The 25318-nt window shown below is 34.5% G+C and overlaps 1 protein-coding gene across 3 annotated transcripts in view; it reads left to right on the top strand.

Annotated features, from left to right (window-relative positions):
• Positions 1–25318, top strand: part of LOC118190517 (uncharacterized) — a 309842-nt gene that overhangs the window by 47156 nt on the left and 237368 nt on the right. The window contains exon 2 of one of the 3 annotated variants that reach the window (XM_085821046.1): positions 3047–3112. The exons of the other annotated variants lie outside the window; for them this stretch is intronic. The gene's annotated coding sequence lies outside the window, so the exon portion shown is untranslated. The remainder of the gene's footprint in view (positions 1–3046; positions 3113–25318) is intronic. 3 annotated transcript variants of the gene reach the window in all.

Here is a 25318-nt window from a genome sequence, read left to right as displayed (position 1 = left end):
ACTATCTTCTAAGAATCGGTATCTCTACTTCATAAATCAAAAACTTGGTTTTAAGGAAGTTTTCTCGCAGATGAAAAAAAAAAAAAATATTTCTTTTATTTTGAACATACTGCATTTTCCCACGCACTTTTTTTTAATTGTTTATCACGTCTACCATGACTGCCATAAACAACTTTCGAACTTTCGTTTAAAAGAGAAACGTGTTTTGGGGGCGAGAACGGGATGCACACAAATACTTCATTTTTTTTAAATATCACAGCATTACTTTTCTGAAAAGTGATTGTAATGTCTCAGTTGTAACGGTGTTGATAGCATCGTCAGAATTCGTTTGATTTATAAATGTTAAGAATGCTTTACTTAAGCATTATCCCGTCGACCGGCCAAGTAGCGCGATTAAGTGCCAATTATGGATGGATGACCTTACCCTTTCGAATTTCCCAATAACGATTGGCGATTTTTGCAAAATTTCCGCCAACGATCAGCAGAATAACAAGTAAGTACCGAATGCTTATAGTTATATATAGCTATAGTACATTATATATATATATAAATGTCATAATTTACTACGTAGGCAGAATCAGCTTGCAGTCGTCATGGCTTTATATCTAAGGCATACTGATGAAGATAACAAATTGGATTTGGATAAAATCACCAATCTTTATTTTCACGCATATAAAATCATCTTAGTAGATATTTATCCAATCATAATGAATTATAGTAAATATGTGGGCACCGATTTTAAAAATAAGACACAGGCATTTTAGATGGGGAAGCAAAGCAGCGTGGATGTTGGCGTGGCAGAAGCTAAGGAAAGGAATTATTTAATTTTTTGTGCCAAGAGCATTTATACTATGTCTGATGTAAATGTAGAGACAAGCTATGATTGGTTAATCTCAGGTGGTTACATAACATAGAAGGATCACGAATTTGGGAGAATAGATAAATTTACGGGGAGAGCATCAAATCTAGAATCGTTAATTTTGTGGTCGCCAATTATTTTTACAGCAGCTATAGTATTTTTTTATATCTTACATATGTATATATAATTTTAGTTATTTTTTATAATAAAAACTATACTAATCTGGAACTTTAGGACTCATTAAACTCTAAATGTAGATTAAGAGAACTTTGCGTAACTAATAAAGCATATTAATTAGGTATTTGAATGTTAGAGTTTATTTTGAAATTTTCTTTTAAAAATCTGAAATTTAAATCTGCATATTAATTATTCATATTTTAATGCTTCAAACAGACTCATCTGCGAGTAATTACTTAAAACACACACATATATATATGTATATATATATTGTATTAGAGTCCTTTATTTTTACAGTACTACTCAACTCAACTAGTTTAGCAAATGCTAGAACAACTCAGAAATTCATATATGTATATCTAAGTAAGTTAAATTAAAACTTGCTATTTACTAGCCTTTGTTTTATTATTTTTTAATTATTTTTTTATTTTTATATTTTGATAGTTATATACAGTTTATTTTAGGTTTACATGCATAATTCGTGTTGGGGAAGTCTTCGGTAGGCAAATGTTTCTAAATTACTTTGGTTTTCTAAAAAATATGGTTTTCTACTCTTAATTTTCTTTTAATTAACTTTAGTCATATACTTGCTATTTTTTCAAAATTTCACTGTTTAAATTTCTTTTTTAGTAATTCACAACATTTGGTTTTACTTTTGGTTTTGAATTTTAATTTTACCCTTGCTTATATGGACGAATTGAGTAATTGAAAAGTTAGGTTTGAGGGTAACTTCCCCTTGGTAAGTCTGTCTCCTATCTGCTGAACAATTATTCACTTATGCATTTTTTTTGGGGGGGGGAGAATCATAATATATTAAATTTTTTGGAATAATATATTTTTTCATGGTTTTAGATACGTACAATTAAGTTATATATGCTCTTAGAATTTAAATGATATTGTAAATTAGTTCGCAGAAATAATAATTATTTTTATTTTTATTTCTTTGCAATTAAAATTTCTTAATTAAATTAAAATTTTATATTTGCTTTATATGAATAGAGAATATTTGTTAAATTCAAATTTCATTTCTTGCAGCAATGGCGCAAGAGAATTATTTAAATTTAATTTAACTTTACTATTTTCTTGGGAAACAAATATATATATATATATATATATATATTAATATAAATCTTCGGTTTTTTAAGTTTCACTTAAGTCTAAAGCCGCACAATTTCATTTTTACATGTAAATGTTATTTTAGTAAATATTATTTTTGTTACCCATGCTGCAAAATTAAAGTTTTGATTATAGCAAAGTACGCGAGTTGTGTTGAATTTCAGCGGTTCCCAATATTTTTTTTTTCTTTCTTTCTTGTACCCCTTTCGTAATTACGGCATATCCGTAACTTTTCGCTTTAGAATCTAGCCTTTCCTTTCTTTACTACTAGTGACTACTGAATACTGATAGTCTTGATGTTGGAAGCCAGGCGAACTGCCTGGTTCGTCATTTCTTCATGTGTAACGTGAATACGAGCCAGTTCTCCCCAGAAATCATTTCACGAACGCATTCCTCTCCTTAGACATCTTTCTTGTGCTTTGCCATATTAAAATAATTTAACTTCTTACCTCCTTCTTCCGTATTCTCGCCATATATCTTACTGTCCTATTATTTTGATATCATAAAATCAATAGCCTTCAATGAATAAAGTTGGAAAAATATAAACAAAGACCAATTATAACATTGTTTATTTCAAATAAACACAGCGATAACACATATTTTGGAACAAAAAAATAACATAATGTTATGTAGCTGTTTTGATTATCACCGTTTGTAAAACATAGAGAAAAAAATGAGGAAATTGATGAATTTATTTATTATTTAACTGATGAACTGAAATTGAGGAAACTGATGAATTTATTATTTATAGAAAAGATTTTGGTCTAAACTTGAAAACACTAGGAATAAAGTTGTACCACAATAAAGTACCAATTTTAAAGTCAATGAATGTGTAACTTTGTTATAGGAAATTAAAGGCAAAACTAAAACTGTATTATCAGCTTTCTCTTACAGATTTGACACAGTGGGGAAGGACTGGTGATTGCAATGCATAGGAATTGAGCAATATGAGTGCTGTAGGTAAGACTAGTTACATTTTATGGTACTAGTTGCAATGTAGTTTTGTACATTTTTTGGGAGTAACAGCCACCCCGGAAATCTCTGCAATTGCTTTCTTTATATCAAAGTAAGCTGCTTGCACGGTCAGTTCCCCATAATACTTATTACAAATATATATATAATAATAATTTTAATTATTCCAGTTGGTGTCATTTCACAAATCCAGCTGATGATTCATAATTACAAAAGGGAAGAGATTCCTTCACAACTTTCAAATCGCTTAGTTTATTAATTAGTAACAGAGAGATTAAATTCGAAAGATAAGTTAACTATCTTAGGCTTTGCTGAATGGCAACACACTGCCGCGTTCAAAATAAAAATATTTCATTGCTGGCTGTGCAACACATTTCCTCTAAATCTAAATCCCTTAGTTGCTTTAATATGAAAGACAAACATCTTATGTTTTGCTGAGTGGCAACACATTTCTTTTCAACCGCTTTTTTTTTTTTTTTTTTTTTTGAAAATATTTATTTTACGCAACGCATTGCTTTTAATTTAGTTAAAATATAAACATAATGGGAATATAATGAAATTTTTAATCAAAATTTCATTATGTTCCCATAACATGTAAAATAAATAAAAAATTAAATGTGAAATTCAAAATTCGAGTGTCGAGATGAAGGACAATGTTAATTAAAAATTTATTGGCTCTAGGTGCAACCTTCTAATTCCCAAAGTGAGAAAGAAACATGCCTACAGAATTTTCATTATTTAACAGTAAACTAGCGGGCCACCAGGTGAGCGGATTGCGGATAAAGCAAAATTTGTAAGTTCTATGTATCCCTGAAAAGCAAATGTATGAAAACATTTCAGTATGAAAGAAATTAAAGGAAATGGAGAAATTAAAGGAATCGGTGATTAAAGGAAATGAAGCAGCGGATATGATTGCGAAAGGCGCAGCCAATGAACCCCACGTGAGTAGCATTGATATGCCCCTTCCGCACTCATATCTGAAAACTACTCTCAAATGTAAACTAATGAAGCAGTGGCAAAACTACTGGAGACAAGCACCACAGGCAGAAGACTATATGATTTCCAACCAAAAGTTAACCACAATTTAAATAGCAACTCTTCGCACCTCATACATTATCTGACAGGGCATGGCCCATATATGTCCTATCCTCACAGATTTCGCCTAAGAGACAGTGACCAATGTATTTGTGGCAGTACTGGTGACTCAGATCACTATCTGTTTGACTGCTCGCACACAGGGAATTCACATTTAAAAGACCAACTGCAATCAATATGCCGGCAGGGTTCAAGAGCACAATTAAGAATAAATATGCGCTCAGCCGCATTAGAGACTGCACTACCATTGCTAAAAGCATTGCTGACAGCCTGGATTGACTTCTTTCCTTGGACACCATGCCGTTAGCAGCCCGCTCCGTATATATATTAATTTACTTAATTTGTTTTTTTATTTTTTATTTTATTTATTTATTTATTTATTGGTTTTTGTTTGTTTGTTTGTTGTTGTTGTTTGTTTTTGCTGTTTTTTAATTATATTTAATATTATGATTAATCCAGAACTCAGTTAATGTATTCCACAATTTGTAATGTATTTGATCATCTTTACATCTGCACCTGATTATTAAAGCACATCTTTAATATAACTGCATGCCTAACATATACCATAATAGTGAAAAGTGTTCCGCTTAGTTTCAGCAGTCCCTACCATGCACCTTCTTTCTACGTTCTGGTCCTTATTTCAATGTTCCTCGTTTCGTGGCCATTCCGCGGAGGACACAGTGCTAAGCTGTTTATTTATATTTATTCATATATTTATTTTTAATTCCATCGACAAGATCCAACAGGCTGAAAAGCACCTAACCCAGTGGGCCAGCTGTTCCGTTGATGGCGAAAAGAAAGAAAGTATAAGAGAAATCAGTTCATTCTTTCCGAGCAACAACCAATTCGTAAATAATTTTTAATTGCCGAACCAGAAAACAAAAACTTTTGGCACTTCAGATTAATGCGTATAACGTCATGCTTTGAATTTAATGTAATACAACAATATTTTCTCAATATTAATAATAGACTCAACGTGACAATAACATATCGTGTAATTATACTAACCTGAAACAAAAAAGTTGCCAACAGCTATTTATTTAAATTGCTGACATTAACGAACAATTTTCGACATACAGCGACGCCACATACAGTTGCGTTATTTTTTCAACGTCAGAACATGACCTCATATAATAATAATATGTTTAATATTTGGCAATGTTATTTTTATTTCATATTTTTAAAACTTGCAAATTTTTGATCAACAAACGATTTGAGTGGCAACACTTCTCGAAATAAAGCAAATTTTTATCTCCGAGACTGTTGCCACTCGGAAAAATGAAGCCGAAAATTAGCGTTTTCAGAGTTTTTAATTAATATCTCTGCTAATTAAAGGCGTACGAAGATGAGAATGGTCGAAATAGCTTCTCACGAATCCAAGGTTACTTCTATCGAAATTCAACTCCGCGCCATTTGTGGCATTATCTCCATGAGGAGATAATGCCACAAACAAAGAGACACACGTAGCACAGATTTTAACAGTATAAATAGAAGAAATTTAAACTTTTTGAATATTTTTCTTTTTATCAGCATTTATTACACTTTTTTCTGCCGTTGCTGATAATGTTTTCGCCTACCTTTCGCAATCGTATATCTACAGGTATTTAGGTATCACTGGTTGAGAATCACTGATCTACGTGATCTGTAACAGACCCCGGGATGAATTACCATCATTCCCATCCACTAAGTAACGGATGAGCCTCTCTTCCAACCAGAATGCAATCCAAAAATATACTCAAACTTTTATCTTTACTTTTTAAGTACGCAGACGCATCTCTAGATTAAAATTCTGAAGTAACTTTCTTCAAAGTTCAGGCTATGTTGGCCGAGTTAAAATCAGAATTCTTTTTTTAGGAAGTGCTGCAAACCAAAACAAACATCTAGCGATAACTGCAATAAAATTCCATGGTTGTTTTGCCAAGAAGTTATCGAAAGTTCACTGCACTTTCTTTCTTAACCGGATTCTATGTTCTGAATACAGTTATGGTTAACGAGCTTTTTGTTTAGCTTTCGGTAGCGGTTAATGAAGGCGAAGGAATTTGCTTTATTTCCTTTTTTCTAAGGTAGAGAATATTTAGCTTCAGCCATTAACATGCTAAGCGCTTAACGTAGCGGTAAATATTATTCAGAAATTCGTTGATCATGGGTGGCAGCGTGTAAAAACGGCTGCGCCAATCAGCCACGCATGTGCAACTTCGAATTTAACAATATGGATTTAAACAGATGTTCACGTGTCCTTTTATATAATTAGCAACATCGAAATATTTCTGGGGAGGGATTATTGGGAATTCATTTAAATTAATTAGCATTTTTGTGAGAATTTTAAAGTTTCTGTTAAAATTAATTTCGAAAGACGGTTAAAATTAATTTCACGATCATTCAAAATTTTTAAAACTAATGTTTTTATGAAATTTTGTGTTTCAAAGCTTTGACTATACAGTGCGTCTACACATTTTTAGAATTAAATTAATGCAAAATCGAAACGATGTTTGTAAATCTATACTATATCACTCGCGTCATTCATATAGCTGTTTGATTTTTTCATGGAAATATCTTTTAGAATACTACATGAATCTGTGGTTTCAATTATCTGTCTTTTCAGTGCTATTGAAATAATGGACTATTAGATGATCCTCCATTTTAGGGAAGAGAAAATTGTTTACAGGTGGCAAATCTGATGAATAACGTGAGATTGAGAATCGCGACAATTTTCTATGCTAGAAACTGTTTAACGAGAATGGAATTGTGTGTCGGCGCATTATTGCGCAGCACACAATTCCATTCTCGTCAAACTCTTACTTTACTAACTTTATTACTATTCTTTGCTTTGCTTTCGAATCCGTGACAGCAGATGTTCTCTGCATTTAGAAGAAACAATTACCGGCATAGAATATTCTTTCCGCAAGCAGACGATATTTTAGGAAAAGCAAGTTAAAGTGTCATATTAATAGAAGCAGGCAATTATCGCTTGGTAAATTCTCTGGAATTTGTAAAAATAAATAAACAACTAAATAAATAATTAATAAAAATACATAAATAAATAAATTAAAAATAAATAAAAAAAATTCTTACTTGGCAAACAAATGGAAGGAAATAAGTTACATTGCACACTTTTTTGGGGGGAAAAATCAGAACAAATTGCGCTATAAAAGCAGTATCGCCTTACTGAAAAGCTGCATCTAAGCAACAATGAAACAATGATAGAAATAAAAAAACTATAAGAAACAATGAAACAATGATAGATAAATACATGAGCAAAATATAAATTCGAATACTTTTGTGCGACATGGTTCGAAAATCCAATAACTTGATGCATGAAACGAAGGGGAAAAAATGGATGAATTAAAGTTTTGAAAGCCCATCAGAATATCGTATACGAAATTTGCGACAAATTTATTGCAACGGAATTTTATATCGCGAAAATACCTTTGTTTCTTTTGAAATCGATAACATTTTTATCGTGTTGCCAGAATGTCAAAATTGCGTAAGGTTTCATTTTATACTTTTCTGAAATAACTTAAAAAATTAATTAAATAGTATTTTTTAACACTATTAATGAAAAATATCCATTTTTCATATTATATTTCATATTTAAAACTACAGCAGCAGTAGTTCAGAAGCAGATTTCATTTTAAATATCCTTGTCTCTAAATAAATTAAATTTTCGGATTACTTAAAAGAAAAAAAAAAAAAAAAAAAAAAAAAGATTACTGGAATCGGTTTCTTTTATCTATATTTTTACCTGAAAGGAAAGAAAAATGTTCTTCACTGCGTATAACGGTGAAAAAAGTTTTTCATTTCCAAGCGGGAAAAATGGCGTAAAAGAAACTGAGTAACCAAAAAAGTTATCGAATTTACATAAGCGAAAAATTTTCAACATTATCTTTTTTAACAGTTTATTTCTCATTGGCTAAAAAACAAATTGTTGAAATCTGTCATGTAGCATTTTTAGTTGTATATAATTTTTCACGGTTTGCTTTTAATTTCTACGACAACCTTATTATTATTTTTTTTTTAAATGCCAAAACTGTTTGAGGGAACATTCTTTCTCGAATTATATGTTTAGAAGTTACATTCTCAGTCAACTTGCTTGCTTGCTTGTGTATTCGAATTGTTTCCTACCTTTTCATATTTTTTTTTTTTTTTTTTGTTTAACGTTCAAAAAGGATGTTCTTATCTCGCTTTTGTATAATACAATGTTTAGCACTGAATGTAAGGAATTATAAAAGAAAATGTGGTAATTGCCAGAAACATGTTCATTATATATGTGCGCATCTGAAAATTCTTTAGGGAACGCTTAAAAAAATGGCAGTCTGGCAACAACAACAACAACGCAAAAAAAAGGGGAGAAGAAAAGTTGATAATCGGTGACGCAAAGATGTTGCTTTCGAAAAATGGCTTCAAACTTCTTCTAAAGGTAATTTTAATTAAATATGTTTTATATCATATAATATTTCGTAGTATATACTATTTCCTGCGGTGCAGTACCTCGTACATCTCCTTTTTCGTTCGATATTTCCAATGTTAATGATGGTTTATTTGAGAAAAATATTAGTGTAGATTTCGAGAACTATATGTACTCATAATTAAATTTTAGATTTTAAAGTTTGTTATAATAGGCATCACTTATTTATGGTACAAGAATTAATTTATCGAAGCTTAAAAAGTTTGACTAAAAGAGTGTAAAGAAATTAGTATTTTATCTAACCACAATTGGTAGCATCTTATACTGCTACTGTACGGCTTGGCATAGACGTTGGATGCATGCCTGCAATATATTTATTCATGCAGTTTTGACGCGTTGCTAGTCTTCTGTAGGTCATTGTCTATACCTCTTACCATAAGATGGCCGATAAGTTTCCATCTTTAGATACACATATTTGGTTTGCGTCTCAAGGGCAAACCTATCGTATATGGCCCAACCGTAAAAGTATAAGATAATTCCGGTAATGGGGCTTTTGGCCAAAAAGCTAACTAAATTCATTATCGGTGGAAATCTTTAAATTACCTCTTCCGCGATCTCAATGTCAGGCACTACATACACAGACCCCACACCTCCGTATTAGGTAGGGAAGTTGTCAAAAAGTCCCAAAAGGGAGTTCTCCGCTAGCTCACTCGCATGACCGGAGCCACGACCGCTGGAATAGCCTTGGCTGCCTTTCTGGCTATAGGAAATGGGTTCATGTTATTGTACCTCCCGAAGTACTACTGTCATAGTATAGTAATAAGCCAACATACGCAACCTTGAGGAGGGTATTATCGATGGAAAAGAAAATATCGGCAGTTTCCGTGTTTAGTTGCAACAGATCAGTTAATGTGTGGACTAAGAGAAGAAATGCAGTGGGAATCTATCAGCTGCTAGATTTTGCATGTCTCAACCAGTCATGTATTGTCTTAATGGTAACTGGCTTGATTTAGGCCCTGAAGATAACGGACAAATCCGTTATGCTCCAGCACCTAAGCAATGTAACGGTGGCTATTTATCATGCCGGGAATACTGTACGCGAGCTAACAGAAGGGCTGGAATGCGAACCATAAAGCTAGATCCCGGGTCGGTAAGACGATCCCCAGTGTAGCAATCAATCAATTGCCCCGCCAAACACTATGGCCATCATAATTAATGCTACAGAAGAAAATGGGATGTCATGCCAGTTTCTTTCTTCGTTGCGACATTCTTGGAACGTGGCAGACGCAGAATTCATGCAGTGTACAGTCAAAGATAGCTGAAGCAATGAACCCTTTGCATAAATTCCTCGATGCTCCTGACACCACTGAATTATCTTCGAAAATTGGTTGTTTATGAAAACATATTTCTTGACCTAGGATTTGAGACATACTTTTGCAGTCCATAATACTGATGCGCTCAAAATGTCTGTCCTGTAGTTCGGATGGGGGACGGGACAGTTGGGGTCTTCACTTTGATGAAACCTTCTTCCCTAGATGCATCAATTTATATTTACACAAATGTGCCATCTAATAAAGGTACTAGTTTCTCGGAAGGTAATCCATAGTCAGGATATGCCACAGTTTTCCTCCTATCGAAAGTTTGCTAGAATAGTTGTCGCTTTGTTCATCAAGGCATAGCTTGAGCAGTCTGTGCACATGAAGAAGGAAAAAATACAATATTCCAATATTTAGATCCAGTTTTAATGATTTTTAGAGCAAAATAAGCATGCAAGTTAAATTATTTCTGTACTATTATTAGTAAATTTATTAGCATCAGTTTCAATATGCGCTCCATTAGTAAATTTCCAGGTATCAAAGCGGTATTTTTTCTATCTATGTACAGTTGACTGACTATGTCTGGGATACTCTAGCAACAATAACAAGTAATCCCTTTACATCATATAGCAGTGCTCCATAAATATTTGCAAAAAGTTGCATTAAACTTTTTAAAAAAGTTATGAAACTTTTTAAAAAAACCTTCGTACTACAGCGAGCGCACGGTTGCCAGTTTCATATAAGTTCGCCAGTTCAAGTCTGTGCTGATTTGAGTAAAATTTCCTAGCAAAAATTTATTTCGCCTATACATTATAGTGATTTAAAACTGAGTCATCTTTTTCAATAACGCTGTATTTAATGTGAGAATATAAAGTCACAGATTTGCCAGTTTTATACTAAGACACAGAGAAGATTCTTTTGAAGAGTTTCACACAGATAAGGAATTATATCATCAAGGGAAAGCTATCGGGCTTGCAGATGACATCGCTGCAAAACTTTCATTCACGAAAATGGTGAACAAAATAATATGTGCAAAGTGTGTCCTTTCGCAGTTGCCTGCAACTCTTAGAACAGATCGTACAATGTAGCGCGCTCACCTGTGTAATTTGAATCCATAGGTTAGCAAATGTAATGTCTCTGTGAGTTACGATGTAATTTATCTGATAAACCGCATTCCTGGAAGAGGGCATGCGTGTCATATGGCATGAGTGTTGTTTGGGGTGTGTGATACGGTACACGGCTCCGTATCGCATATCGTGCCTTGCGTTGGGAACGTTAATTCTCTAACAAGGAGCGTTTCGGAAATAATAAGTCTGCTATGCCATTAATCAAATGATATGTAATCTTTATGACATAGAGTAAATATTGGAGACGAAGGCGATATAAAAGTACCTTACAGGCGAGACGGTTACAACGTATATTAACCAAGCGATTTGTAAGGGATTGTTTATTCTGTCGGAGCCAGAAAAATCGTTATTAATAATTGCCAAAAATACAATAGGAATGCTGAGAAAAGTACAGAAAAACTATCGAGTTTGCCGCACTTTGATACAGGTAGTACAATGGGTCATAAAGTAGACAAATTCGCGAACATCAGATTCCAGAAAGTGACTTGTACGATAATGCTTCAAACCTAATGTTACATTACATTTGGCAATTTATGAGGGAAAATATCGTGGTTGCAAGAGCCCTTTTTATATGCCTTATTTTGAGATTGAGATTGATCGCAAAATGAACCACTTTTCGTCTGGTGTTTTGTTCAAGTTTGAAAGTTCTGTAGCGATTATCCTTGGGATGTATCCGACAGCATTCCTTTTAAGAAACCAATCATTCTTTGAAAAAATTTCTAATAGCTTTTTTAATGAATCGTATTAGGAATTCTTAATCGACTTAATCGCTCATTTTGCATCTCCCTAAGTAATTCCTTAAGATATCATACCAGATAATGTTTTTTTTTTTCTTGGTGTACAGTTCAAAAGTGATCTAGAATGCTGATTAACTATTCCTTGTAATGGCTGTCTTTTCTCATTATTAAGGAAATAAGGAACTGGACTGAACTGGTTTGAAAATCTGCTGATAAATATTTGAGCCTTGGGCTATAATATTCAAGACACACGCTTTGCGAACTTTGGGGAAAATGGGTTAATTTTTTAACGGCAGGCTTTGCTACGTTGCCCAACATAAAGTGTCAAAACAAGCACAGAATTGCTGAGTCCTTTTCTTTCCTGATTTCGATTTCGAAGGGAGTTGTTGAGATACAAATCGGATTGCATTGTCTGGTTCGCAAGTTTTTAAAATTGTTTTGAGCACGGTTTTCCTTGTTTTAATCTTCACACAAGATGCCGTGAATGCGATTTAAAATATCGGTTCGAGAATTCAGAGGAAATTGTAAGTAGAACAATGAAATGAAATTTAATAAAGCAGTTTAGTGTTCTGAAAAATACACTAGAATGAAATATACTTAAATTTATGTTTTGTTAGTAGTTTTTATTACAAAAGCGAACGGATCACAAATCTACAAATTAGTGTATCTGATAGCTTTGTAAAACGATAATCAGATGTATTTATGAAGTATATGAAATAAACATATTCCGTATTTATAGCATGTAATATGTTTTCTGTTATATGTATGTTTAATGGGCTGCAGAAATATACATTAGAAAACAAGTTAAATCAGATCTGCGACCAATTTTGCCTTTGTCAGGCACACAAGCGCGCATACACATGTACACTTATATGCAGGAAGTAACAGAACCGATGGTCACAATTCTAAGTGACAGAGCATGGCCAAAGTAGTAGTTTTCATGTAAAGTAGATATGGTTCGGCTGATTCTGGCCTAGCTCCATCATACGGATTTTTTATGATTATTTTGAATGGTCATAGTGTTATATACTGTAAATATTTTCTTTTGTTTTAGCACTTTTTTGTTTTCATGTGCACAGTGTATGTATGAAGTAGTTGGCAAGCTCCTCCCACTTCTCTTGATTCGTCCATGTGTTCCCCCCGGATGCAAAGTGCATCAGTATATTTCCCCCTGATATTTGTCTCATCTGGAGAATCTATCTGCGGATTTTAATACGAGTCAGACTGAATTCGGGACTCAATAATGAACTACCATGAGCAGGACCTTTTCTCCTGCTATGTCTCAGTACACTCACCGAAGTATCAATGTTCATTCTGGGAAAGAACACTTGAGCTATCTTACTAAGGAGAGGGATACCTTCGTGGAGGACTTTCTAAGGGAAACTGGCTCATATACATGCTACAGATAACCACGAAAATGGCCATGCAGCCTGGAATATCCCCATTCACCTGGAATGGAATTCAGGTCGGAACTACCAGTAATCAGCTATTTTACCGCCCGATCGCTGGTGGGTTGTAGGTAGGTATGGTAGAATTTGAAATGAGAATGCGCAAACACAATACATACAAAGAATATGCAGAAAGAAAAGTCGTTTTTAATCACGGAAATTTAGAAAACATCATATTGTTGCGTTTTTCTTTTCTGATACCAGATGTTACGCTTTTTTCTTCCTTAACGTTCGTACGGGGTTCGCAGATTTGGAGTGAATAACGACGACACTGGAGGAAGTATCGAAACACACTTTATTTATCAATATTAATGATAAATAAAGCCATTTAGTTTAGCAGTTTTAGTTAGTTTTAGGGACTGAAAATACTTTTACAGTCGAAGATCTACTATAAACACGCTGGAACAATCAGCGACGCAGCCTTCACACTGTCAGGCAATAACGGTGGAGACAGCTTCCTGGAAAGCACCCGACTCTGCTTTCCGGAGTACAGCTCCCGACTCTGCTTGGTCGTTCTCGGAATTCCACGTACTCTCGAGACTCTCCACGCTAAAACTCGCGATGCACTCGACGACACACAGAGCACAGCTTCCGACTCTTCGGTTCAGTCATTCCCGGTGTTAAGTCATTAAGACTATTTAACTGTAAGATTACGTCATTTTTTCTCTTCTTGGCGCCTTGCATGGCGCAGATGTTCATTACAGTAACCCTGTAAACGCTTACTCAGTTTTATTTTTTATTGCTGTTGTTGTTAGTAGTAAGTCATCGCTTGAAAGATGGCACGCATTTGATTAAGGTTGTTGAATAAAATATTTAGTACAGTCCACTTCTAGTTAATTTGAAATTGTTGTATAACAACGCACGCATCGCATGAACACTTTATGGCCCGCCGAGCCACAGGTAAAAGACATCGTTGCTAAAATTAACTTTTTAGAACATTTAGAATATTTTCGTTTGGTTGTATTTCGCATAACTTCATATAGAGTGTTTGGAATGCTTTCGTTTTCGTGTGGATTACGCAATTAAGATTGAATACTGTGTCATCGTTCATTTCCGGTGTTGCTGTCGAGAAATCTGCAATCACGGTAAGTGATAAATTATTTATTTGTTCATGATGAGTGAATTGAAAGCTATTAAAGCTAATAAAAAAAGTTTAAAATGCAGTATCAGAAAGTTTGAAAATAAGGTAAATTCTACAGTGGATGAAGCAGATATTTCCTTATTGGAGTTATACGAATCAAAAATATTAGAATTTAAAAAGGAATTAAGTAACATTTTCGATTCTTTATTTGCACATTGTGAAGAAAAGGACACTGACGAATTCATTAAGGAAAAGGAAAATGTAGTAGATAATCTCGATGAAATTCATTTGAAAATTAAAAGAAAAATTTCTGAGATCCGTTCTCAAAGGAATAGCTGCTCAAATGAAAACGGTTCGAGTAAAGACATAATTGTTTCGGATATAAAATTGCCTAAATTGTCTCTTCCAATATTTAGTGGGAAAATCGAAGAATGGATTGAATTTGAGGATTTATTTTCCGCAGCTGTGCATAAAAATAGCAAATTAACTAATGCGCAAAAATTGCAATATTTAAAGAGTTCGTGTAAGGCAGACGCTTTAAATATTATTCAGTCCATTCCAATTTCAGATTCGAATTATGACATAGCATGGAATCTGTTGGTTGATCGCTATTGCAACAAAAAAGATTTGATCAATTCTATCATAAAGAAATTAATTTCTATACCTCAAACGAGTGATTCTACTTCGTCACTTTTAAAATTTATCGATAAGGTGTATGAATGTTTACTATCCTTGGAAGCATTGGAGCAAAAGGTGGAAGAATTTTCAGACACGTTAATTGTTTATTTATTAGTTGAAAAGTTGGATAGAAATACTCGGTGTTGGTGGGAAAGGTCACTTAAAAAAGACGAGATAGGAACGGTTAAACAACTGACATGTTTTTTGAAGGAACACGCTCGCACCCTATCACATTACAAACCTCCGCATGGGGAATCGAAACGTTCATTTAATACCAAAGCTCTTACATCACTTTCGGAAAATTCAAAAAATTGTCCTTATTGTAAAGCTGATAATTTATTGTTGAAATGTGCGCAATTCTTAAATCTAACAGTCAAGAAACGATTTGAATTTGTAAAGGCAAAAAAACTATGTTTTAATTGTTTATCTTCGGTCCACACAATCAAGGACTGTAAAAGTTCTAATACATGCAGAAAATGTCAGAAATTTCACAATTCGCTCTTACATTTTGATCGAAATGAAGAAAATTTCGATAAAGCAAATGGCACATCGAATCAAATCACAAACAAAACTAATAAATTAAGCAGTAATCTTTCTCCAAATGCTGATACATTTACTCCAATGGCAAGCAGCCAAAAGGTTAGTGACACTAATGAAACCAACCAAGCAAAGTCCATTAACGGTACTGCGCTGAATATTTCCAGTTCTTTTAATAAACAAGTTCTACTTTCAACTGCAATTATTTTCGTTAAGGGTAATGATGGAAAATTTATCTCGCTGAGAGCCTTGCTGGATTTCGGTTCTCAAAATAATTTCATTACTAAAGAAGGTGCTGAGTTATTGAATTTGAAGAAAAGAAAAATAAACGCTTCTATTTCAGGTATCAATGGTACAGTTATGGGTGTTAAGGAAAAAGCTATAGCAACCATCGCTAACGCTACTAGAGATTTTATTCGTACCTTACAATTTTTTGTTGTTCCAAAAATAACTCGCGTAACGCCTGCTAGATATATAAACATTCCTGATGTTAAGCAGCTGCAACTCATTGGTTTAGCTGATCCAGAGTTTTATAAACCTGGTCAAATACATGTTTTATTATCTAACGAAATATTTTTTGATTTACTGGGAACAAATAGAATAAATATGCAAGACCTGATTCTCCATCAGTCAGTTTTTGGATACATTGTTAGCGGGTCAGTACGCATGCCGCAGCAAGGCAGTGTTGATAATTTTTGTGGGTTTGTGGAAAATGGGGATAATTTATCTGACAACATGAGAAGGTTTTGGAAGATTGAAGGTATTAATAAAGCAAAAAAAGTGAAAAGTCAGGAAGAGGAATTTTGTGAACAGCACTTTCTTCGTACACACGCGAGGCAAGGTGATGGCAGATATGTAGTGGAAATGCCAATTAAGGAGGAAGGACTTAGCCTTTTAGGGGAATCGAGAGAAAACGCTAGCAAAAGACTGAATTATCTACTTAAACGCTTCACTCGCAATCCCGCAATGGAACACTTATACGAAGATTTCATTAAGGAATATAATAAATTAGGCCATTCCGAAGAAATTGATGAAGGGGATAGCTCTAGTTTCTCATATTATCTTCCTCACCATGGGGTTTTCAGACCCAAGAAACCTAGGACTAAACTTAGGGTAGTGTTCGATGCCACTGCTCCTACGACTACTGGAATTTCGTTAAACGATATTCTGCTGAATGGAGGGTTAGTTCAAGACGAACTATTTGATATTATTTGCAGATTTCGAACGCATAAAATTGCCTTCACAGCAGACATTGTAAAAATGTATCGTCAGATTTTGATTAAAGAACATCAAAGAGATTTATTACGCATCTTATGGAAGAGTAGTGAAGAAGAACCAGTTAAGGTCTATTGACTGCAGACTATAACTTACGGTACTTCCAACGCACCATATCTAGCAACACGCACACTTAATCAATTAGCAGAAGACGAGAAAAATAATTTTTCGTTAGCAGCGCCAATAGTACAAAGGGATTTTTATGTCGATGACGTACTCACAGGAGCCCATACTCTAATAGAGGCTAAAGAATTACAGTCGCAATTGATTAACCTATTATCACGTGGAGGAATGCGTCTGCACAGATGGTGTGCTAATCATCCTGATCTTTTGCAGTTTCCGGATGGACAAGAGGAATATTCTTTCAGTAATTTCGATGACGATCAGAGCATCAAAACTTTAGGATTATTATGGAATCCAAGGATAGATTGTTTTTCGTACAAATCAACCATCAAGAAACCAACTACTTACACAAAGAGAACAGTGTTGTCTGATATTGCTCGCATTTATGATCCATTAGAACTGCTTGGTCCAGGGATAACAAAAGCAAAAATCTTCATCCAAAGACTTTGGTTATTGAAGTTTGATTGGAACGATCCGCTACCCGAAAGGATAATTAAGGATTGGCAACTTTTTATTGATTCAATGCAATCTATCAACAATTTGAAAGTCAGTAGATATGTTTTACAGGATAGTTTTTCTGATATACAAATTCATGGATTTTCAGATGCATCAGAACACGCATACGGAGTAGCCATCTATTTACGCTGTAGAAGTGACAATAACTTATCTTCACATTTGCTTTGCAGCAAGTCCAGAGTAGCTCCACTAAAACCGCTGACAGTACCTCGACTGGAACTCTGCGCAGCTGTACTGCTAGCACAGCTTGTTGCAAAGGTGGTGCCTTTATTGAAATTGGACATCAGTAAAATATGTCTGTGGTGTGACTCAACCATAGTGTTAGCATGGCTTCAGAATCCTCCGCATGTACTAAAAACTTTTGTTGCTAATCGAGTGTTGCAGATCCAAGAGCTAACACAGACATGCCAGTGGAATTATGTGCGTTCAGAGGAGAACCCAGCAGACCTTATTTCCCGAGGACTGAATTTTGACAAGCTGCATGATGCTGATCTGTGGTGGAAAGGTCCTCCATTCTTGAGTGAGGGTGTCATACCTAACAAGAACATTGACTTTGAACAATTAGAAAAAGCAGAGACATTTTCTAATGAACTGAGAAAAAGAACTGACATTGCTTGTTTATGCACTTTGCCTTCAAAATTTATTGATAATGTCCTAGATATCACTAACAATTATTTAAAATTATTACGTATTGTTAGTTATATTTTCAGGTTCATTTGGAACTCTAGGTGTGCAAAACAGAAAGGAGCACAGAGAAGAACAGGAGGGGTAAGTTCAAAGGAGTTAAATGAGGCAGAATCCTTTTTAGTAAGAGAGGTTCAAAAATGTAGTTTTTATTCAGATTACAACTCCCTCGCACAAGGTAAACCCGTTAATAATAAAAGTAATTTACTTTCTTTGAACCCTTTTTTGGATGCAAATAATGTAATGAGAGTAGGAGGCCGATTACAAGGGGCCAATGTAATGTTTTCACAAAAACATCAAATAATTTTGCCTGTTAAATGCAAACTAACTAAGCTGATTGCTGAGCATTATCATCAGAAATATTTACACGTAGGTTCGCAAGCATTATTGTGTTTTATGAGACAGAAATTTTGGCCATTACAAGGTAGGAATTTAACTAGAAAGATTACCCATGAATGTATAATTTGTAGTAAAAATAAACCAGTCACTATCGAACAAATTATGGGGTCATTACCTGCAGAGCGCGTAAATCCAAGCTCACCCTTTAATCATGTCGGCACCGATTTTTGCGGTCCATTTTTTATTAGGTACAAGGGACAGAGGAAAGGAACTCTTCATAAGGTATATATAGCTCTTTTCATTTGCCTTATAACAAAGGCAGTGCATCTCGAACTAGTGAGTGATCTCACCACTGACGCATTTATTGCCGCCTTAAAGAGATTTATTGCTAGGCGCGGAAAATGCTCAATCATTTTCTCAGACAATGCAAAAAACTTCGTTGGCGCAAATGCCGAATTGAAAAGAATTAACAATTTAATTAGAAATCCTGACAAAAAATTAGCAGATTATTTAGGTGAAGAAGGAATAGTATGGAAGTTTATTCCCCCACGGACACCTAATTTTGGTGGACTATGGGAATCTGGAATAAAATTCGTGAAATATCACTTAAAGCGGATTGTAGGTAATGCAAGGTTGACTTTCGAGGAGTTATTAACTGTAGTAACTCAGATAGAGTCTGTTTTAAATTCTCGCCCTATTACTCCCTTATCTTCCGATGTAAATGATTTAGAGGCATTAATACCAGGTCATTTTCTCGTTGGAAGACCCTTGAATGCTATAGTAGAACCCGAATTAATTGATATACCTGAAAACAGACTCTCAAGATGGAAACGAACTATCAGATTTGTCCAGTTGATATGGAATCGTTGGCATAGGGACTATTTAAACACACTACAACAGCGTTCAAAATGGAAGGTAGAACAAACGAATATTAAAATAGGTATGCTAGTACTAGTTAAGGAGGATGAGCTTCCTGTCTGTAGATGGGTGTTAGGGCGCATTACAAGAATTTTTCCTGGAGTTGACGGTAAGGTTAGAGTAGTAGAAATACAGACAGCAAAGGGCATCATTAAGCGTGGAATTACAAAAATTGCAATTTTACCCCAAGAAGAAGCTTCCTAAGTTAGTTAAGTGTTAGCTTATTATTATAAAACTTGTATTGTACATTGTATTGTGTATAAAATTTTGTATTGAAAATTGAATATTATTATATTGAATTAAGAGATATTATTCGTATTGCATTATTGTATAAGGCAGTAATTGTACAATTTTGTAGGTTAAATTTCGTGCGATAATACTCATAATAACCTTCAAAATTGTACATTATCGCACGAAATTATTGAAGTAACCCTTCAATGCCGGGGGGTATGTTAAGTCATTAAGACTATTTAACTGTAAGATTACGTCATTTTTTCTCTTCTTGGCGCCTTGCATGGCGCAGATGTTCATTACAGTAACCCTGTAAACGCTTACTCAGTTTTATTTTTTATTGCTGTTGTTGTTAGTAGTAAGTCATCGCTTGAAAGATGGCACGCATTTGATTAAGGTTGTTGAATAAAATATTTAGTACAGTCCACTTCTAGTTAATTTGAAATTGTTGTATAACAACGCACGCATCGCATGAACACCCGGAACTCAACACGCTCTCCCGACGGTGCACTAACCGCGATACACTAAAGAGACTCCTTCGGTAAACTCGACAACCGACTCGGCACTCGCTGCACGGCTGTCAACTTGATCGACTCCGTAGGGATTGACTCGCTAGGCGAGACATCAGCTAACTCGCACTCTATGCGAGGCACTGTCACTCGCCCTCCCGACGAGGCACACACACCCTGACTGCGAACCAGCAGGGTTTATATTGCTTTCGGCTTGTGTTCGAGAACATTCTGGGCTAAACCGTTAAGAATTCGTTCCAGAAGGTTCTCCATGCGTCCATGTCATATTGCCAATTTTGTCGCCAAATGAGCGATTTTTCGCCAAACGTGGCAACCCTACCTTCCTTTGTCATTTTATGGCAACCCTAAAACTGCTTTGCGGGGAACCGCGTCTGGACATTTCGTAACAATATTATCAACCGATTTCCGGGATTTATTGCTGGAAGCATTTTTAAAAATTGGATGTATATTGGAAGAAAAGGAATCAAGGTAAAAAATGAGAGTCATTTTTTAATTAAAATCAAGAAAATTCCACTTATTCATGACATTTTCAGGAACTTTGAAATTTCAGGGCTAAACCCATCTAACGCTCGGAGGAATCCCTCCAAGTGGGCAGCAGGATGGACTAGAGTGCCCGCTTTCTTAGGCGATGAAAAGTTCGGGCTAGACTCTAGGGCAGTGATGGCGAAACTATGGCGGCACGCGTGCCATAGTTTACGCGACTACAATATTATTTCCTTAATCAATAATCACAAAATGATACTATGTAATTTAAATAAGTGTTTTAGTCTGTTCTTGAACATTTCACTTACTTACGGCTTACTTTTCACTTTCTTATTTACGGCACTTTAACACCAACCGCAAGATTGTTGCCGAACTTGATGAAGCTGAACGGAAGGTGTTTATTGAAGCGAAATTGAGGAATTATAATTACCAGAAAGTTGGATTTTGCAATTGTCTTTCTAAAACAAACCATCTAACAGCGGCCAGCTTTCAAATTTCACTACGCCTGGCAAAACATGGTAAACTGCTCTCCGATGGCATTTAATCAAAGAGGTTTTGGACACGTCGCCCCGACCTAAAAAAACGTTTTTGGGCACGTGGCCCAAAAAGGTTCGCCACCACTGCTCTAGGGGCCCAAAAATGCACATCGAAATTCCTCCTCCTGCTGCCTAATTTGGAGCTGGGGTTTATACGACTCTGCAGTTGCTTTCATTATTAGTAACAGGTAAATACTTAATTAGTTAGTTACATATTCATAATCCCCCACCCAAACGTAAACATTCTAGACGGACACGTCCTTACATCCTAGTGGTATCATCCATTTCGTGCACCAAGAGATTAATTACGCCACTTTGGGCGTTGTTTAGGTATGTGGTAATTGTAGTTTCACCTTGGTTCAAATGCAGCTGCAGATAGTGTTACCTTTGCGCAACAAAGTCATTGCTGATAAACGCTAGGAATTATTTAACTGTAAGCAAAGTACTGAATGGAGAGATAATAATTAATGTAAAGGAAAAAAGTTAACGCCTCTTTTGAATAAAATTATCTGAGACTTACTCTACTTTTTTATTCTAACAGTTCGCGGAAAATGCTTTTAGGGCATTTCTATTTTGAAGTTTGAAAACTTGTTCCCTGCTCACATTCGAAGCTCACACTTCTGTTGGAATGTATTATCTCTCACGAATTATCATCTCTTGTTTTAGATAGTTTGAATTTTCTGAAAATGTTAACCTCTTACAACCAACTTCATCGTACAGAAAAGCGGGCTTATATCATGATAAATCTGCAAGTAAGGTTGCTATGGAATCAATTAATGCGTATGAATCGCTAACACTTACTTGCAACCACTTTCTGTTGTTTGTATTATGTTTCCGACTCCCTTGTTTGTTGATCAGGAAGTTATTCGAAAGGTTTAGAATTCTGATCAAAGAAAACGTATTACAATACGAACTACGCTGATCATCTAATTGTTGAAAGTTTATTCTATTAGTCGCTTACGCGACCAGCTGCCTTAAATTGTTATTGTAAAAAAAAGGGAGAAATATGTAATAATTTTAATGAATGAAGATAACATAATATCCTGGGTCTATCTCGTGTTTTTAAATCGCTTAGTTTGATAATCATTAATATATAGATTAAATTTGGAAAAAAAAATATATTTTAGGGTTTGACCAATGGAATACACGGGCACATGAAATTAGTTTTGGGGGGGGGGGGCAACGGCAATACATTTTTTTTAAATAGCCAATTTTGTTGATTAAATCTGAAAGACAAATAAATATCTCACCCTTCGCAGAGTGGCAATACATTTCTTTTAAATCGCTGAGTTTTTTGCTTTAATCTGAAACATATATACCTTATGCTGTGATGAGTTGAAACACAGGGCTTATAAAGCTCTGAGTTTCTTAATTAAAAACTCCTTAAAGTCGCAAAAAAAAAACAGGAAATAAATCAGAAATATATTCAAAATTTGAGCTTCGAGGAGCGCATGTTTGGATAAAAGGTGTATTCCAAATTTAGTGGCTCCAGATACCGCCGTTTGTCCATTGTACGAAGAACATGCATACAGATTCTTTATTTTTGAATAATAGAAATTCTTTCTCTAATTTTTAATTTCAAATGTTTCCGATGGATGCATCAATGACTGAATTTCCGCCAAAGACTAGATTAAACTGCACTTTCGAAATCTGTAAAGAATTAAACAATTTGCTTTACAGTCTTATACTTCATAAATGAAGAATTTTCGGTTACCTTTTATCAATCTTCTCGTAAATAACCGAAATATGTTCATTAAGCGAAAATGATTAAGAAACTATTGCATATGAATAACTCTTTGGTTTCAAATTAACTCTTCTTCCTTCTCCCTAACCCAATTTTCTATGATTAATTAATCTCGTTGAGCAAACTTCAATATATCCTGAATTAATTCGCATTATTTCCCTAGAAATGAACTTATGGTTTTCATTATCTGCCTATTTGGTGTTAAAGTATAGATTGGGCTTAATAAAATGTTGCCATTTTGAAAATAAATTATAGAATTTCTACTATTATGTGGTTATTTAGGAGGATGCAATGTATGTTCGAGGTGATTGATGGGTATTTATAATTTTACTGAGAGTTTCTATTGGCTATTTGGGGAATGAGAATATCTGTGTTGTTCGAGTTTGAGGTAATTGAAGAAGAGGGCTGTATCATTATGATGGATACTTAAGTATATCGATTTCCATCACGTGACAAAACTAATGATTTGAGTGCATTAGATAAACGTGGCTCCTTCTTCTCATTCTGCAGTTTCACTTATTAAAATGTTGATTATAAGATCCTGTCTAATTTTAGAACAGAAATTAAGTCAAAAAAGTTCTTATTTTCCAACAAATAGGGTATTTCAGGATCTTAAATTCATTTTAAATGGTAGTTCTTTTATTAAAAAAAAAGAAAAAGAAACAAGTGCCAAAAACCGTGACACTATAATTTAAACTGTATAAATTATTCAAAATAGAAATTTAACTTCTAATAAATTTAAGCATAAAAATTAATCTCTATTTAAAAAATGCTAACTCACATTTTAGAGCTTATTGGAGAGATAATTGTTATCGTATTTTAGAGCTTAACTGTGACCTTGCAGAATTCGAATCGCAAATTCTTAAAATGATAGTTGGATGTACGAACCATGTACACCACCAAAGAATGCATGGGGAAATCCAATAACTCCGTATAATATTACACCAAGAAATTTTGCATTGGTCTAATACAGTATTTCCAACCTTTTTTGTGGTATGCCCAAGGGTATAGGACATTTCGCCGTCGTCTTTCGCTGTCAAGATATATTTATCTTTAGATGACTGCATTTTATCTTGCCGTATTATACTCGCATTAAATTTATTTAGTTTAATAACTCTGTTTACCTTTTGTATACTTAATGAAGGTTGGTTTTAATATATATTGTTATTTACAAATATGAGATATAAAGAAATTACACATTGTTAGTTAGAAAGTTATGTCAGTCAAAGAGAACTGGACCTAAACTTCTGATATAACAGAAGTTATATTATATTATAGATTTTAAATTATGCGTTTACAATATTTACATGTAACAAATTTTTTTAATTACTTACATTATTCTTTATTTTGGGGAAAAAAAATGAAATTTTGAAGAAACCGGAAATTTGAACGTCCCTTGTCCCCTTAAACTCTTGGACGTATCCTTTTACGAACTGCCCCCCCCTTGGGGCGTGGGCCCCACGTTGGCGAACACTGGTCTAAATCTAAATGTGTATAGTAACCAGTTAACGGCATTGATTTTTCTTGCTTGTAGGGTTTTTATTTATTTTAACTAACATTTATTTTAAGTTTAAACTATCTTTCCTGTCAAGCCTTACTTTACCCTGGAACTGCCAATGCCAGAGTATGTAAATTTTAGTAGAACGCGCAAGGATTCAAATTATCAGCGGAAGTATTCTGAGTTAAATAGAAAGGAAACGAGTTCGAGGTGTGCTGTTCTTACTTCACGAGTGCGGAGGTAGTTAGCCAGAAATTGAAGAACCCCGCGTTTCGGCCTGTGTGCTTGCCTGGAAGAATTGTTAATCGTTCAAGTGATCTTCAAGTTTGCTGAATTAGCAGCGGTATTGTAAAACGCGGTGAGGTTAGTTACTTTTAGAGAGCCTCGTAGTTAGAGTCTTGTCATTAGTTTCTTTTCAGGTTCTTATTTTTATTTTACCGCCGAGTTGGCGTAGTTTGTGAGCGTCAAGAGCCCGAACTTGTAATTTATTACGTTGAATAAAAAGGGACTTAAACCCTTAACAAGACTCTGTCATTTATCCAGTTTCAACAGTCTCCTCTTGGTTGCGTGCAAGTTGGAGGCGCGCAACGCTACATGCTAATCTTGCATAAATTACTAAATTAAAATACTGAAATAAAATTAAAATTCTGTAGTAAAATAACCACTACTTTTTTAATAGACATATTATGACTTTGAACCAATAGAAAAAAAAACTGCAACATTCCTAATAATGAAATAATTATGCTTATTTTCTTATATAACCACCTCAATCAAAAGCCAAATTAGGGCATTTGCGTTCAAAGTATGCAACATAACAACTATTGAAAATGGCCAATGCGACGCTGAGTGTTTACAGGAAATGAAAGTGTTCCCTTCAAAAATTAGGTAATTTT

This window comes from Stegodyphus dumicola, chromosome 7, assembly GCF_044657685.1.
Source record: "Stegodyphus dumicola isolate Sdum_Otavi_A_Nest chromosome 7, ASM4465768v1".
Taxonomy (NCBI): Eukaryota; Metazoa; Arthropoda; class Arachnida; order Araneae; family Eresidae; genus Stegodyphus; species Stegodyphus dumicola.
The sequence above is the reverse complement of the archived record's forward strand: the minus strand, read 5'-3'. Positions and strand labels throughout refer to the sequence as shown.